Source organism: Otolemur garnettii, unplaced genomic scaffold (assembly GCF_000181295.1).
Source record: "Otolemur garnettii isolate 467f Iridium unplaced genomic scaffold, OtoGar3 scaffold00063, whole genome shotgun sequence".
NCBI classification, from domain to species: domain Eukaryota; kingdom Metazoa; phylum Chordata; class Mammalia; order Primates; family Galagidae; genus Otolemur; species Otolemur garnettii.
Window position 1 is genome coordinate 5,586,548 of NW_003852458.1, and position 15,818 is coordinate 5,602,365.

Genomic DNA, 15,818 nt, shown 5'->3' on the forward strand with positions numbered 1-15,818 from the left:
AATTGAATTTAAAACTTCCAGCTGAACAGATTCATTCAACTCTGCTGCCTCCAATAACCTCACTAAAGTGACCAGAAAAGAATTTTTTAAAGCATGAATCCACATGAACGAAGAGAATTAGAGAGGAGATGATAGCAAAAAAGAGCAGTCAGGTTACATTTGGAAGCTGTAAGTTAGATTCATGGATGATAGCTGACTTAGCTACCTAGAAAAAAAACTGAAACCGTGGCCATGGTAGGAGAAGCCTCCAAAAGCAAGCTAATTTATCGTGTGGTTTCCTCCTCTAACCTGATGGATCCAAATCACTGCTCTCCTCTCACTGTCACAGAAGACTAAATAATTACTTTTAGAGGGGATCTGTTAAAGGGACCCTGTGTTTTAGGCAAAGCTAAGATAAGGTAAAAACCTTCATAAACAGCTGTTTTTCCTCTCCCCTTCCTCTGTAGTTATATTTACTAAGTGCTTATGTGGGCCAGGCAAAATTTTAAGCAGTTTACATGTACCATTTTATTTAATTCCTACGGCAACCTTATCATATAACTACTGCCATTATTATTTTACAGATGAAGAAACCCAGGCTCAAAGCAATTGAGTTGCCTACTCAAGACTCCAGTTAGTATGAGGCATAACTGAGGACTAATTCCATGTAGTCCAGCTCAGGACTCTTTATCAGGGGTCAAAAAACTGATTTGGCCACATGCCAAATCTAACTTGTTACTTGTTTTTATATGGCCTGCAAGCTGAGAGTGTTTTTTACCTTTTAAAATGGTTGTGTTGTTTTTCTATAGCTTCTATAACAAATTACTACAAATTTAGTAGCATAAAATAACAAAAATGTATTATCTTATAGTTCTGTATGTTAGAAGCCTCACTGGGCTAAAATCAAGGTGTTGGTAGAGTTGTGTTCCTTTCTGGAGGCTGCTGAGTGAACTTATTTCTTGGCCTTTTCCAGCTTCCAGATATTACCTGTATTTCTTGGCTGTTAGTCCCCTCCTCTGCCTTCAAGGCTAGGAAGAGAGGATTGAGTGCTTTTCATATTGCAACACTGAGACCACTTTTTCTGCTTACCTTTGCCACTTTAAAAGATGCTGTTGTTACATTGAGCTTACTTGGATAAATCCAAGATAACCTCCCTATTTTAAAGTCAGTGTATTAGCAAGATTAATTCAATCTTAACCTTAATTTATCTTTGCCACATAAAATAACATATTGACAGATTACAGGAACTAGAATGTGGAAATCTTTTGGGGGCATTATTCTGCCAATCATGATAGTTTTTAAAAATTCAAAATAAGAAAACTATTTCATGGCTTGATGCCTGTAGCTCAAGCGGCTAAGGTGCCAGCCATATACACCAGAGCTGGCAGGTTCAAATACAGCCCGGGCCTGACAAACAACAATGACAACTACAACCAAAAAATAACCAGGCTTTGTGGCGGTTGCCTGTGGTTCCAGCTACTTGGGAGGCTGAGGCAAGAGAATTGCTTAAGCCCAAGAGTTTGAGGTTGCTGTGAGCTATGACGCCATGGCACTCTACCCAGGGCAACAGCTTGAGGTTCTGTCTCAAAAAAAAAAAAAAAAAGAAAGAAAGAAAGAAAGAAAAGAAAACTATTTCATGAGATATGAAAATCGCATGAAATTCAAATTTCAGTGTCCATACATACATTTTATCAGAACAGCCTTGCTTATTCATTGATGTATCATCTGTGACTATCGTTGCCCTATAACTTGAGTAGTTGCAACAAAATATATGGTCCTTAAACCTAAATTATTTACTATATGGCCTTTACAGAAAATAACTTTGACCCTTGATATAGTTTCTGATTTGCTTTTTAGTGCTCTTAAATATTCATTGGTAGATAGGGTTCACCAGACCTTTGGGGAAATCCTCTAACATGAAATATGGAGACTAAGGAAACAGAATAAATAACTCAGAGCACACAGAGATAATATAAGAAACTGTGGAAAGTTTACCAGAAAAAAAGCTCCTGTAATTAATACTCCCAGAGAGGGGCTTGGTGCCTGTAGCACAGTGGTTATGGCACCAGCCACATACACCGAAGATGTATGGGCCAGCTAAAGAAGAACAAAAAATAGCTGGGCATTGTGGCAGGTGCCTGTAGTCCCAGCTACTTGGGAGGCTGAGGCAAGAGAATTGCTTAAGCCCAAGGGTTTGAGGTTGCTGTGATCTGTGACATTACGGCACTCTACCGAGGGTGAAAAAAAGAAAAATTAATACTTTCAGAGAGAAATGAGAATAATACACCAGGAAACTAAAGCAGAATACTGCTAAAAAAAACCCCTGAACATTTAGAGATCAAGAAGGAGCTCTTGGGCAATAAATAGGTGATATCAGGTGGGGGAGGGCTTGGCAAATCCCTGAGAGTATTGAAATCTCATAGAGAGTAGCTATAAATATAGTCAAGGAAATCTCCTAGAGAGTAGAATAAAAGAACAAAAAAGTTAGGAAACTTAAAAGGTCAATTTAGGGTTCAATATTTGATAAGGTAGCTTTAGAAAGAGAAAAGATAGGGGAGGGAGGATGCACTTAGGTAAGAAGTAGTTACCAACAACAACTCAAAAGATCTTAGATATGTAAAAACATGACTTTCCAGATGTGAAGGACTCATCTGGAAAGAATGAAAAAGACTTAAACCAAGCTATATTTCATAAAACTTGAGGACACCAGGGATACAAAGATTCTAACATACACACAGAGAAGAAAATAGGAAACATGACAGAATAATAATAAGGACGGATAATATAGGATGTCAGCAAGACAGTTACTCAAATGTAAGACCATGGACTCCATATTAGTGTACAGGGATATTGTCTTTCTTAGTCTCCTTTCAAGGAGATGAAGTATTTTAAATTCAGTCATCACTATTTTTAGTACTGAATGTTTATCTTTTTCTTTTTTTAAGAAAACCAAGAATGTAAAGGTTTTTTACATTAATTGCTATAGAGAAACATCTAGATAGCAACAGCAACACAAGAGAAAAAAAACGTATGGACCCTTCCATCAATGTTTGGGACTTACATTTGCTTTAATGCTAGCAAATGCATAGCTCAAGTTTTTTCCAGTAACTACTTCATTCACGTGGTATTTTGCACAGTTGTAAAGGATTCTTATCAAGACCAATACCAGGAGCAACTCCAAAATTCTACTTCTCTAATGCATCACATAAGCCTAACCACTGTCTCACTACACTTTATTTGAAAAAAAAGTTTCAGAAACTTATTCATATTTCCCCTAAGTTGCTTTTCTTTGTTTAGTAATTCACCAAATTCATGTTTACCATTCAGGTGATTTGGAGAAAACAAAATACAGAAGCCAGTACTTCTAAAAAAAAAAAAAAAGCCAGAATTCCCACCAAGAAAAACTTACACATGATGCAATGGTGCATTTCAAAACTATTAAGAAATGAGTATAATTGTGATGGCTGTGTTACTTAGTTCAATGTAAACATTTCACATTGTATTTTAAAGCAGTACTCTGAACCCATAAATGCATCAATGTACAAAGTTAAGATTTAATAAAAAATAATTAAGAAAAGCTTGTACAATAATGCAACAAAGATGAATATCTTTGTATAGATTTACTTAAAAAAAATAAGAGTTAAAAGAAACATCTAGGTGTCAAGAGCAAAACTCAAGCAAAAAACCCTTCCATATAAAGGCATTATTCACGATTGTGATCAATCATATAAATAATTGCTAGCAACACATACTTTTTTTCTTTTATTCTTTATTTTACATTTTCTTTTGCAGAGATATAGGGGGACCTGCAATGTTCCATGGTGACTTGCACTGAGCCAAAATATAAAGTTCAAAATGTAAATATCTTTACAAAAGATAAGATGTTTTTGTCTGCATTGCATGTAATTATGATTAGAGATAGTAGTTTAGTAAATGTCTTCAATTTCATTAGACTGTGTATCCCACACACATAGCCTGTGATTGCTGAAAACCTGGTCCCAATTTTGCCTCAAAAAAAAGTTAATTTGGGCTATTTTTGTTGCTAAAGTTATCCATATATTTTTGTAAAAAATATTCAACTATAATAGAAAAGCATGTGAAAATAAGTCACCTATGCCATCCTGAGATGAGCATTTCTTGATTATTTTCTGTACCTACAAACAAGGTGTATGTGCCCTCCATGTCCTGTGTTTCAGTGTGTTAGGGCTTTTAGTAGCCTTTATAATTAGCAACCCCCTCTTCCCTAGCTGGGTTCAAAACAAGTTGGGAAATAAGACTAACCACTAAAGCATGACAGAGGAAGGCCAGAGCCTCACTTTATTGCAAGAGGAGATGAGGAGGAAAGCTGGAAGTGCTTGTGGACTAACTCCTGCAGTGGGATGGATTGGCCCACTCAGCTGTAGCTAGAGCACTGACCATGGCCAGGACTCAGGAGGATTCAGGATATGGACCAACAGAGGAAAATTACTCCTTAAGAGCAGCTTGCACCCAAGAAGGAAAAGGAAAGTCTCGAGGCAGATATTTTCCCCACCTTCACAAATCAGATTAACAAGCTAACTTCTTTCCCTAGGTAAGACTGAATGAAGACATGGGAAAAGGCTTGGGGTGAAAGGATGTCAAGGCAAATAGAGCTTTTTTGGCTAGGTGAAGGAATTTGGATACTCATCTGAGGGTAAATAGGAAACCATTAGATGGATTTGGGGAGAGGGTTGATGTGACACAAGTTATATTTTTAAAAGAATCATTCTGGCTGTTCTACATGGAGAATAAGTGTAGGGAAAGAAAAAAGGAGCAGGATGACTGGTTAGGGGCTATTTCAGACATTCACATAATTTCCTGAATAGGAGAGGCAATGTTTTGAGTCTGAAGATTTTTTGAAGCTAGAATTGACAAATGGAATTTAATGTAAGATTCATTTTTGACAGTATTTTAAATTATGCCCTTTTAAGAAGGGTTACAAACTTGTATAAAATAAAGAATTTAATTTGGAAAATGATTTCATAAAACACATTCGATCTTTCCTTGTCATGGTGCCTGACTTTCTAATGGTTAATAGGCTCTTGGGGAGTTGAGAATTTAGGTTGCATGAAACCAAAGAAGCCTGTTTTGATTTGTGTTATTCTGGATAATTTCAGATTTCATTTTATTTTTATTATTATCTTGTATCAATTGGCAATATGGAGTAAATTCTCCTTTTTTTTTTTTTTAAAAGACTTCTGACATCTTACAAAGCACAAGTAAAGTCCTCTGTGGCTATCTAGAATGGACTGTTAGGTCGTCTAAAATGGTCAAACTCTCTGCAGGATATCTACAGTGACTAGAAAGCCTATAAAAGGGATGTCTCTCTTGAGTAGAGAGATTTCCTGAGCCATGTTTCTCAGCTTCAGGACAGTTATGATTTATTTTGTAAGCTGATGAGGCCAAACATTACTGTTTTAACCATTATAAACAAAATAGTAAATGTTAAATGTTCACTCAATAGAGCCACTAGTAGAGCTTTTATATACAGAAAGTAAAGTCTGAGCCAAAATGTGAAGTAGTTTTGTGGTCTGTGTGCATTCTCTTTTAACTTTGATTTGTTGCAACTGGAGAAGTGATGTATCTAATGGTGATTTGAGCTCTAAAATTCTTGGTGCTACCGTGAGTCTTCCCTGATTTTTTTCTTCTAATAGTTACCCAAGCCTTAGTAATTTACTCAGAATTTAGTTTAATTCTGAAACTTTTCAGAAACTTTTATTATGTTAGACTCAGATTAAAAGAGCCTTAAATCTCAATACCTCAGAGTATTTTTTACTATTTACCAGTTTTGTTCTTTATCAATTTTTGTGGCTCTCAGCTCCAGCCTACAAAATAATGTAAGCATAAAATCATAATTCAGACAGACTTTTAAAGTTATTTTCCAATTTATTTATAGTTATTAAAATAACTGTTCTCACTCTGAGTGGTCTGATTTTTTTTTTTCTCTCTCAAAATTTTAACATGGGTGGAAAATGCTGATGCTGTGCTGATGTTCCTGAGGCAGGCGGTTAAGAAGCCAGTCACTGTATGCATTAGATGGCAACCCGGTTCTATTCCCAATAAAACAGGTTTTATATGTTCCCACTCTGAAAATATAACAGAGAGAAAGGACCTCCTTGTCTTGGAAAGCTGTATTTTTTTAACCACAGAAAATTATATTTTACATTCTGACCAACCACACACATACCTTTTTTTGCATAGACACACAGGAATACAAAACTGAAAAATAAGTTTACTATAACAATTCCTAATCTTGTACTACAGTTGTTTTTATTCCACTTTATTCCATTTAAAAACATTTTTTTGTTTGTTTTACTCTTCTTTTCTTCTCTCTCTCTCTCTCTCTCTCTTTTTTTTTTTTTTTTGGCTTAGTGTGTTTGGGGGGGGGTTCTTCTGGTGGAGACTGAAAAACCTGCTAGACAGATTCTAAGAGAGCTTTAACACTCACTTTATTTCATTTTCTAAAATGCTGACCACAATCTATTGAATTGATTTTATGATGTACTAATGAGTTGGAATCCAGAGTTTGAAGAACACCTCTAAATATGCCCCACATATAATTTGATCTTCACAGTAGCCTTGTGAGGTAGGCGAAGTTAATATTAATCTTTTCAAAAAATAGCTAGAGCCTACACTTAGAAAACAGAAGTTGAACTGAAGAATTGTAGACAGAAGTGGTTTGGGGCATTGAATGAGCAGAGGGCATCATGAACACAGGGTATGTGGGGAAGGAGGACTGGTAAGGGGGGGCCGGGAGAAGCTTAGAACAGCAGGCAGATAGGTGCAAAAGATATTTTGCCTGTTTTAGGATTTTTGCCTAAATCCTTGAAGATAACTGGTATTCCCCCAGAAATAATCTGTGGTTAGAATATACCAGCTTGTTGGATCCTAAAAACCTACCAAAATTAGTTTGCAGGTATGTATCCCTGAGCTGCTTATCGTTCACACCCAGAAATCTCATCTATCCCAGTCTAGTCCAGGTTCTCTAAGTCTATTTCCCAAAGTTCATTTATTTGTACTTCTGTCATAATTCGTGCCATATCTATACATTAACTATACATTAACTAGTTTTCAAATTGTTAAAAAAATAGATTGATTTAAAAATTCTAAATAATTTAAAAATTGAGGTAAAATTCATATAACATAAATTAACCATTTAAATTGGTGGTGTACATTAACCATATAACTTAGTGGTGTTTAGTGCATTCACAGTGTGCAACCACCACCTCTCCAGTTACAAAACTGTTTTATCACTTGATAAAAATAAAACCCATACCTATTTAGCAATCATTCTTCATTCCCCTATTCCTTTTTTAGAGAGGGGAATAGGGGGACAGGATCTTGCTTTATCACCCAGGCTAGAGTATAGTGGCATGATTGTAACTTACTACAGCCTCGAAATCCTGGGCACAAATAATCCTCCTGCTTCAGCCTCCCAAGTAGCTGGAATACAGCCACACACCACCATGCCTGGCTAGTTTCAAAAAAATTTTTATAGGGAGAAGGTCTCACTTTGTTGCTCAGGCTGGTCTCAAACTCCTGTCCTCAAGCGATCCTTTCGCCTTGGCCTCCCAAAGCACTGGATTTACAGGAATCTCCATTCTTAAAGGAAATGTAACACTATTGCAAATAAAAAACCAATATTACTGTAAAAAGAACATAGTAAATTTTTAAAATGCATTAAAAATACAACAATTATAAATGCTACCTCGGTACTATTATCTGTCAGAGCTCCAGTGTTTGAGATTTTTCTATGTTAAAAGGGACATTAGAAAAAGTTATGGAGGTATTAAAGACAAATTCAGGCTAAATCAAGTCTTTCTGATTGATATAATTGGAAGAATTGGAGGAGAATTTTAAAAATATAACTTATTCACTGTGAGATTCACTGCTAATTAATGCTATTTCCTTTACCATATATTAATAAAATTTATGTTGGTATAGCTGAATTCATCCTTTCTTTCACTTCATCATTTAAAGGGATTATGTATTGCAGTATTATCCTCAATCATATAAAATTATTTATCAAATAGTGAACTTTAGGTGCTTTGAGAGTTTTAAAGAAAAAAACACATACTACTTGCAAATAATATAAATCTTTGTTAAGATTATCACTTATATACAGTTAACACTTAGATAATAGTTGGTAGACAAGTGGATTGTGTTCTAAAAGTTGTGTGGTTTAAATTATTTGGAACTTGTATACTCATTCATGAAATCTGTGTTAGTACACATATTAGCTATTATGAATATTTCAGACTAGTCCAATATAGCTCTTCTTTTTTTTTTTTTTTTTTGGTAGTTTCAGATTAATATAAAGGTATCTCATCTTTCTGTGCTCTTCTTTGAGCTCCCTAGCGGTAGCTCTGCTGAGATGAAAGAGTACTTTGTATCTCAAACCTCCATTTCTCTATCTGAACAAAAAGGTTCATTTTCAACTTATTATAAGGATCAAATAAGATAATTTTTGTGAAAGTTCATAGCCCAGTGCCTGGTACTTAGTATGTGTGCATTCATTTATTTAGTTGCTCATATTCGTAGTCTTGTTAATATGGGGTAGAACAACATCGAGACAGTTTGCCCAAAGAAATCAGTTAGCTTTGTTCTAGTTACACAACAGAGATTCACAAGAGAATTTGCTGCCTTCTTACTGCTGTCTACCTCAATCAACATTAATAATTGTAGTGCTGATAGCGATATTAATAGTAGTAATTTTTATTACTATAATAGTGGCTAACACTGTCCACCTGCTATGGACCAGGATTATTCTAAATGCCTTCAATGTGCTTGTTCACTGAAGGTTAATACTCTTGTTCCTATCTTAAGGATGAGTTAACTGGAGATTGAGTGATTTACCAAAGGACACACAATAAGAGGTAGGTAGATCTTGGATTTGGTACTAGGCAGTCTGGCTCTAGGTTCTGTACTTTTAATTATGATCTCTAGGGCCTCTCAGAAAAAGAGATCTCATTCATCTACCGCAACAGGCCTGAAAGGGCTTTTGGCAAGGGAAAAAATGCTAGAAGGAGGGCTCATTCTCCTCTGTGGGTTGTTTAAAAGCCAGAAAATGTATATTATCAAGGGCAAACTTGTCTGTCCCAAGAATCTGGCTCACATAAAAAATCCTACTGTTTGTTCACCCACAGACGGCCAGCATCACTGGGTACATGGACAGTAGAACCAGGAGAGAGGGAAGGGGAGGGGATATAGTGCAAAGGTAATTCCCTGGGTCCTTCTGTTGTAGTTAATGAGGAATAAAAGTTGAAGAAGAAACGAGATCAGTTTAGACTCAAGTACAGTCATGTACCACATAATGAAATTTCAGTCAGTTATGGACTGTACATATGATAATGGTCCCATCAAATTTTAATGGAACTGAGAAGTTCCTTTTGCCTAGTCACCATCTTAACATCAGCGCATAATGCATTATTCATGTATTTGTGGTGATACTGGTATAAACAAACCTTATACACTGCTAGTCATATAAAAGTAGTGCACAAACAGTTTGTACAGTATATAATACTTGATAATAAAGACTGTGTTACTGGTGTATATATTTACTGTGCTATTCTTTTATTGTCAGAGTGTACTCCTTCAATTTATTTTATTTTAAAGTTAACTGTAAAACACATTAGGCTGGTTCTTTAGGTCTTCCAGAAAAAGGCACTGTTGTCATAGGAGATGACAGCTACATGTGTGTTATTGCTCCTGAAGACCTTAGGATAGCATGGGGAAGTAGAAAATAGTGATGTTTAGATTTCTGACTCTGTGTAGGTGAAGGCTAATGTGTATGATTGTGTCTTGGTGTTTAACAAAAAAAGGTTAAAACAGTAAAAAACTTTTTTAAACACATAAAAAGCTTATAAAATAAGGATATAAATAAGGAAAATATTTTTGTACTTCTATATGGTGTATTTGTGTTTTAAGCTAGGTGTCATTACAAAAGTACCAAAAAGTGAAAAATGTATTTAAATGTTTATGAAGTAAAAAGTTATAGTAAGCTAAGGTTAATTTATTATTGAAGAAAGAACAGTGTTATTAATAAATCTAGTACAGCCTGGTGCAGTTTGCAGTAGTGTAATGTCCTGAGCCTTCATATTCACTAAGCACTCAGTGACTCACCCAGATCAACTTTTAGTTGTGCAAGCTCCATTCATGATAAGCACCTTATACAGGTGTACTATTTTTTAATCTTTCATACTTTATTTTTACTATACCATTTCTATGCTTAGATATAAAGTTTAGATATGCAAATACTTAAACATTGTGTGACAGGCGTCTACAGTATTCAGCACAGTAACAAGCTGTGAAAAGCTGTAGCCTAGAAGCAGTAGGATTTTCCAGATGGCATGGGTGTGTTCCAGATGGCATAGATGGTAATGCTGTACCATCAGTGTAAGTACATTCTATAATTTTTGCACAACAAAGAAATCACCTACAGACACATTTCTCAGAACTTTCCCCCATTGTTAATGATACATGAGTATAATCAGGCAAGGAGAAACTACCACAGTTTTGTTCCTTTAGTTGTATTGCTGTCACTTAAAATTGACTGCATTAGAAGTACTTAAAAATTTTATAACTCTTTCTCTTAAGGAAAATAATATGTCAGGACCACATACATTGAAAGAAATAATTTATTCTATCCTATATTTATGCATTATATATTTAATTACTAAGACAGTGAATCAAGATTATAGAAATGGCATAAAGTTAAAGCACTTTGCTAAGTTCAAATGGCCATAGCCATAACTTAAATGGAATTCTTTGTCATTAACTATATCTAGTAGTGAGATGACATTTTGCTATTTTTAATTTTAAACCTAGGAAGGTTAGCCTGTAAACCATTTAGTAGCACAGCAAGCTTTCCAAAATGCTATGAGTTAAAACATATGGAGATACTAAAGATACTTGGATGGGGTGTGAATGTTTTCCCACACATAAACTGTATGTCTCAAAGAAGGAAAGATATTTTAGACATTTCACTGAATACTAGTTTAAAGTTTACAGCAAAATACATTTTTATAGTGATAAATTAAGAATATTTCATTACATGAGATATGATAAGCCAAAAAATAAAAAAGTTCTCTGCTATATTCCTAAATCCATATTCTTAGACAGTGCCCCTCCTATATAAACCTGAAACAAATAGGACTGTGTGTGCATGTGTGTATGTTTAAGTTTGATAGTGATTGCCAATTTGTGTGGAGTTTCCCCATTTAGAAAGGTAGACTTGGACCAAGTATATCTATTTTGTCTTACCAGAAAGTATTTTTAATATTCTCAAAACCATATTTTGTGTTTTCCTGTGATCTCTGAAGCCTTTGTTAAGCTTTGCTTTCTGTACTATGTGTGTCACAAAAACAGCAGATAGATTGAATATGCTTTTTCAAATGCACCTCTAACCCATACAGTGATTTTGCCATCCTGTTCTTGGTGGTATTGAGGTGGGGTGGAATGCATGGGAAGCCTACTTTTCCCCCCCTTTAGTAAAAGTCTTTAAGCAAGAGAAATGCATGATAAGACTTGTGTTTTTGAGGAATTAACTTTGTTGTCTATATGAAAGGTAGATTGGAAGAAATTAAGGCAAGAAGCAGGGGGCCAGTTAATAGGTGTCTGATGAGTCCAGTACCAAGTGAGAGGTGGTGAGAACCTCAACCAAGTATAAGAGTCAAAATGGAGAGCAGAAAGTCTTTATATTAAAGAGATATTTAGGATATAAGACTCATATGATACAACTTGGTAAATGTTTGTATATAGGTAATGAAGTATGAGTGATTTGTAAAAGTAACTAGATACCCAGGCCACTTGTCAAGGCAGGAAGATTTGCCTCTATAGACGGAAAGAGAAGGAAAGACTATAGTAAAATCACTGTGTGGGTTAAAATCAGTTTTGGATGTAAGTCACAAAATCCTCACCTTCATATCCAACCTAGTTGAAAAAATAAAGGAATTGATTTACTAATTCTTAGGGCTTGTATCTATGCCCCTGGAAAAACAACACAACTTTTTGACTTGGGGCTAGATTTCTGCTTCTGAAACTTTGCTGAGATCAGATTCTTTCTTCCATAGTCCTCTAGCCTAATTTCATTGCTTTTGCTGATTGACTGTCCATGCCTTGACTCTGTGCCTCCTGTACTTACATAACCACTTTGCTGAGGACCTCTGGCCTATGCTTAACTATGATGTTTACTAGCTTTCTTCCTGCTCTACTCAACTTTGGATTAGATTTCCTTCTTGACGCATATCCTTGAGTAAGATGGCACAATTAACCTCATAACAGATATATTTCTCAGTGTGTCAGTAGACTAAGTTTGATAGAGGAGGGAAAAGGACACCACTCTAGTGGTGAAGGAAGAGCACCGTGCACAAAACTAGCTATTTAAGGGAAAGTCCTATCCTCCTCAAACCTTAGTCTCCTTCTGTGAAATGAGTTGGGTGAGTTAAAGAACTGCTAAAAACTCCACCTCCAGTTGCAAAACTTCATCCCAAAATTTACATCTGTAGTATTTAGTTCTGTAGAATTGGATTTGATAGGACTGTGACCACAAAGGAAATCTCCCAGTGTATTTTTAAAAATAGATAAGTTCGCCTACTCGAGCTCACTCTGGAGTATATTTTCTCAATGATATTAGTCAAACTTCAAACAATTTTATTTAAAAAATGTCTGGAGCTTGTCACAAGGACACACAAACCAGCTGGAAGGGGTTTCCAGTGGCCAAATCTGGGATAAGCATATAAAGTATAATACATAGAATAAGTTAAATGTTTATGAATTCATACTGATATAAATAATTTAGTAAGTAGAGAAGAAATAACTCTTTACAATAGAATTCCAGTTAATAAATATAGAGGGAATGATAGAAGTAGAAAATTACCATGAGACAAATACTTTAGGTAATAATTATTACAATAAAGAATCACTGATGGATACCAAAGTTAGTTGGGCAAAGATACAGTATAATGAGAAAGAATATTTATGTAGTTTTCATAGGATACTTATCAAGCACAAAGGGAGAATAGTAACTTTACACTGAATAAATCTGCCACCTTAACCAAGTGATTAAAGATATTATCACCTATTATAGAGAAGTACTGACATCATATAACTCCTGATATGACCCATGAGAAGGTATAATGTTGCTTCTGTTACATTCTTGCCGAAATGTATTATCTCAGCCCAATAGGAGAAAACATCAGAAAAACCCTGGTTGAGAGACAGTCTGTAAAATAATTAGCCAATACTCTTCATGTTTCAAAATCATGAGCTGTCTCTTAGTAGAAGAGTCTGACATGACAACTAAATGCAATGTGGGATCCTGGATTTGATATGGACCATAAAAAGCACACCAGTGGGAAAACTGCTGAAATTGGAATAAGGTGTATAGGTTAGTTAGTAGAATTCTGTCAATGTTAATTTTCTGCCTTTTCAATAATTAAACCATGCTTATGGGAGATGTTAACATTAGAAATTGAGTGAAGGGTGTATGAGAGGAGCTTTTTGTATTATTTTTAACAACTTTTCTTTTTCTTCTCTATTTTTAAATAAAGAGTTTGGAATTGTATTTTAACCTTCAAAAAGGTTTTTTAAACAGCCTTGCTGTCAATAGAGCAAGGTTAAATTAATTCACACAAACCCTTCTCTCCCATATACCCATATGCTAAGCCTGAAAAAGCTAAAATTTGAAAGAGATAATTTTAGGGCACCAAGAAGGTATCTGTATAATAAACGAAGAGGTAATCTTTAGGCCTTTAACATCCCTGAAGATTACTAAAAGCTTAAAATAGGAAGATGTTCAAGAAGCATATGTATGTATAAATAACTTACCTTTTGAGAGTGACCTTCTGGAGGACAGTCATACCTCCTGGTGCCACTAAATGGGCTGAAGAGCGCATGAGTCTTGGAAGCAGAGCACAGCTCCCTCTCCAAAATCCAATAAGACCAAATGCTTACTTTCCTGGCCTCTTCTGTGTTACTGGATTACAGGTGTTCAACCTAGGGTTAGCCAGTCAAATTCATTCACTCTGGGCTGTCAGTCAGGAACCAGTGAGAGGGAAGAATACAGTTCAGTATGGCAGTGGGAGTAGTGACAAAATCCACTTTTCAGATGTCACATTCAGCATTCTAGAGTGCCTGTGCTGTTCTCCATGCTCGTTCCGGGCTTTAAACCTGGCTGGGATCTGATCTATGCTAAAAGCCCTCCTTATTCTGATATACCGTATTTTCTGAGCCTGGTTGTTTAGCTTCCTCAGAAATTTTGGGATCTACTTTCTACTCCTTTAGTAATTTTGTTTTCTCCAGCAATTGAGAATTCCTATTAATATGTATTGCTATACAAAAGTTTAGATCTTTCTATCTCCATCCCACTAAAATGAATTTATGTTGTAAGACTTATTTTGTGGTATGTATTTTTTGGCATTTCACATTTTAATTTGCTTTTATATGTATTATACTGAGCTAGTGAGTTGCATTTGAGTGTTTTTATAGTGCAGTGGTTAATAGTGTAGACTCCAGAAGTGATGCCTAGATTGAAATTCAAGCTCTGCCACTTATTAGCTGGTTGAGTTTTTACAGTTTTAAAATGCCAGTACCTACCCCAAGACTTGTTAGGAGAACTAAAATTAACATATGCATACACATGACACAAAGTGCTTAGAGCAGTACTTGGAAGGTATTAATAGTAAGTTCTGTATTTCAGTACTAGCTATGATTATTATTTTAATTCTCATGTCAGCTTAGAAGTCTACAAACATTTGTTTTCTCATTGATTTTAACATGACAAGTTCTCAAGCTCCTTTTGTATCAGCAGTACTTTCCTCTTGGTAACCTCTCTTGTAAGTATCTTACAGGAGAAAAGCTTACATTGATACTGAGATCTGAAATCAGATTTGGTAAATTAGTGTATTAATGAATCGACTCAGTTCTTGACAGATATTGAAATCTGTACAGAATCTGAGTTTTTAGCTGATTTGCTAACAAGGAGAAGTGATAACTAGGACCTATAGGTCAGAAGAAAATGCACTTATTTCAAAAGAAAACTGAAATATTAGCATCAATTAGCTATTTCTAGAATAATATACATGGCACTTAAAAGAAAAAATATTAAAATTAAATGGATTTTTATGCCTGATGAACAAAATTAGGCTATTCACTGCCTTCCCAAGGGGTAAGTTAGAACATTTAAAAGAAATAGAGACCATAAATACAAACTCAGAGAGAGTACTCATTAAACAATAAACAGCCACAGCACTGTGTCAAAGTTTTGAAATTCTTTTCCTAGTTACCTATTGGAATAAGTTTTTCTTAAAGAATTATAATAACAACAGGATGGAAAAATGGGAGAAATTTCCTTACAACTTTACACATTTTTATCATGTAATTAAGACTCAGTGAAGTGGTTTTAATCATTATAATTTGACTATGATTCTTTCCTTATGGTTATGGACATCATTATCCATCTCCGAAGACTTGTCAAAACTTGTCTCAAGATTTATTGTAGTAAGCAGTCTATAAAAGGAAAAGTAGTGTTCTTGCTGGGAGTGATAAGACAGGGAAAAGTTAAAAAATTACTCCCTAAATGCTTTTGCTGCCTCATTTTTGGAATGAGAAATTCTAATCTGTGAACCTTATTCGTGAATGAATGTTTTTAAGTTGTAATTCCTTTGTTTTCTTGGCTCTTACACACTTTCTGGAATAACTTTGCTCTACAGTTATCTGTCAATGTCTCCAGCCTCCAGCCCTTTTTTTTTTTTTTTTTTTTTTTTTGAGACAGAGTCTCAAGCTATTCCCTTGGGTAGAGTGCTGTGGCGTCATAGCTCACA

The 15,818-nt window shown here is 35.1% G+C and overlaps 1 protein-coding gene and 1 non-coding gene across 2 annotated transcripts in view; one reads left to right on the forward strand and one right to left on the reverse strand.

Moving 5' to 3' along the window:
• The window catches only part of WDR70 (WD repeat domain 70), a 289,355-nt gene that overhangs the window by 202,637 nt on the left and 70,900 nt on the right, over positions 1-15,818 (forward strand). The gene's annotated exons all lie outside the window — the stretch shown is intronic.
• On the reverse strand, positions 6,381-6,443 carry LOC111726392. Its single transcript, XR_002774176.1, has one exon. It is a non-coding gene; the product is annotated as a U7 small nuclear RNA (small nuclear RNA).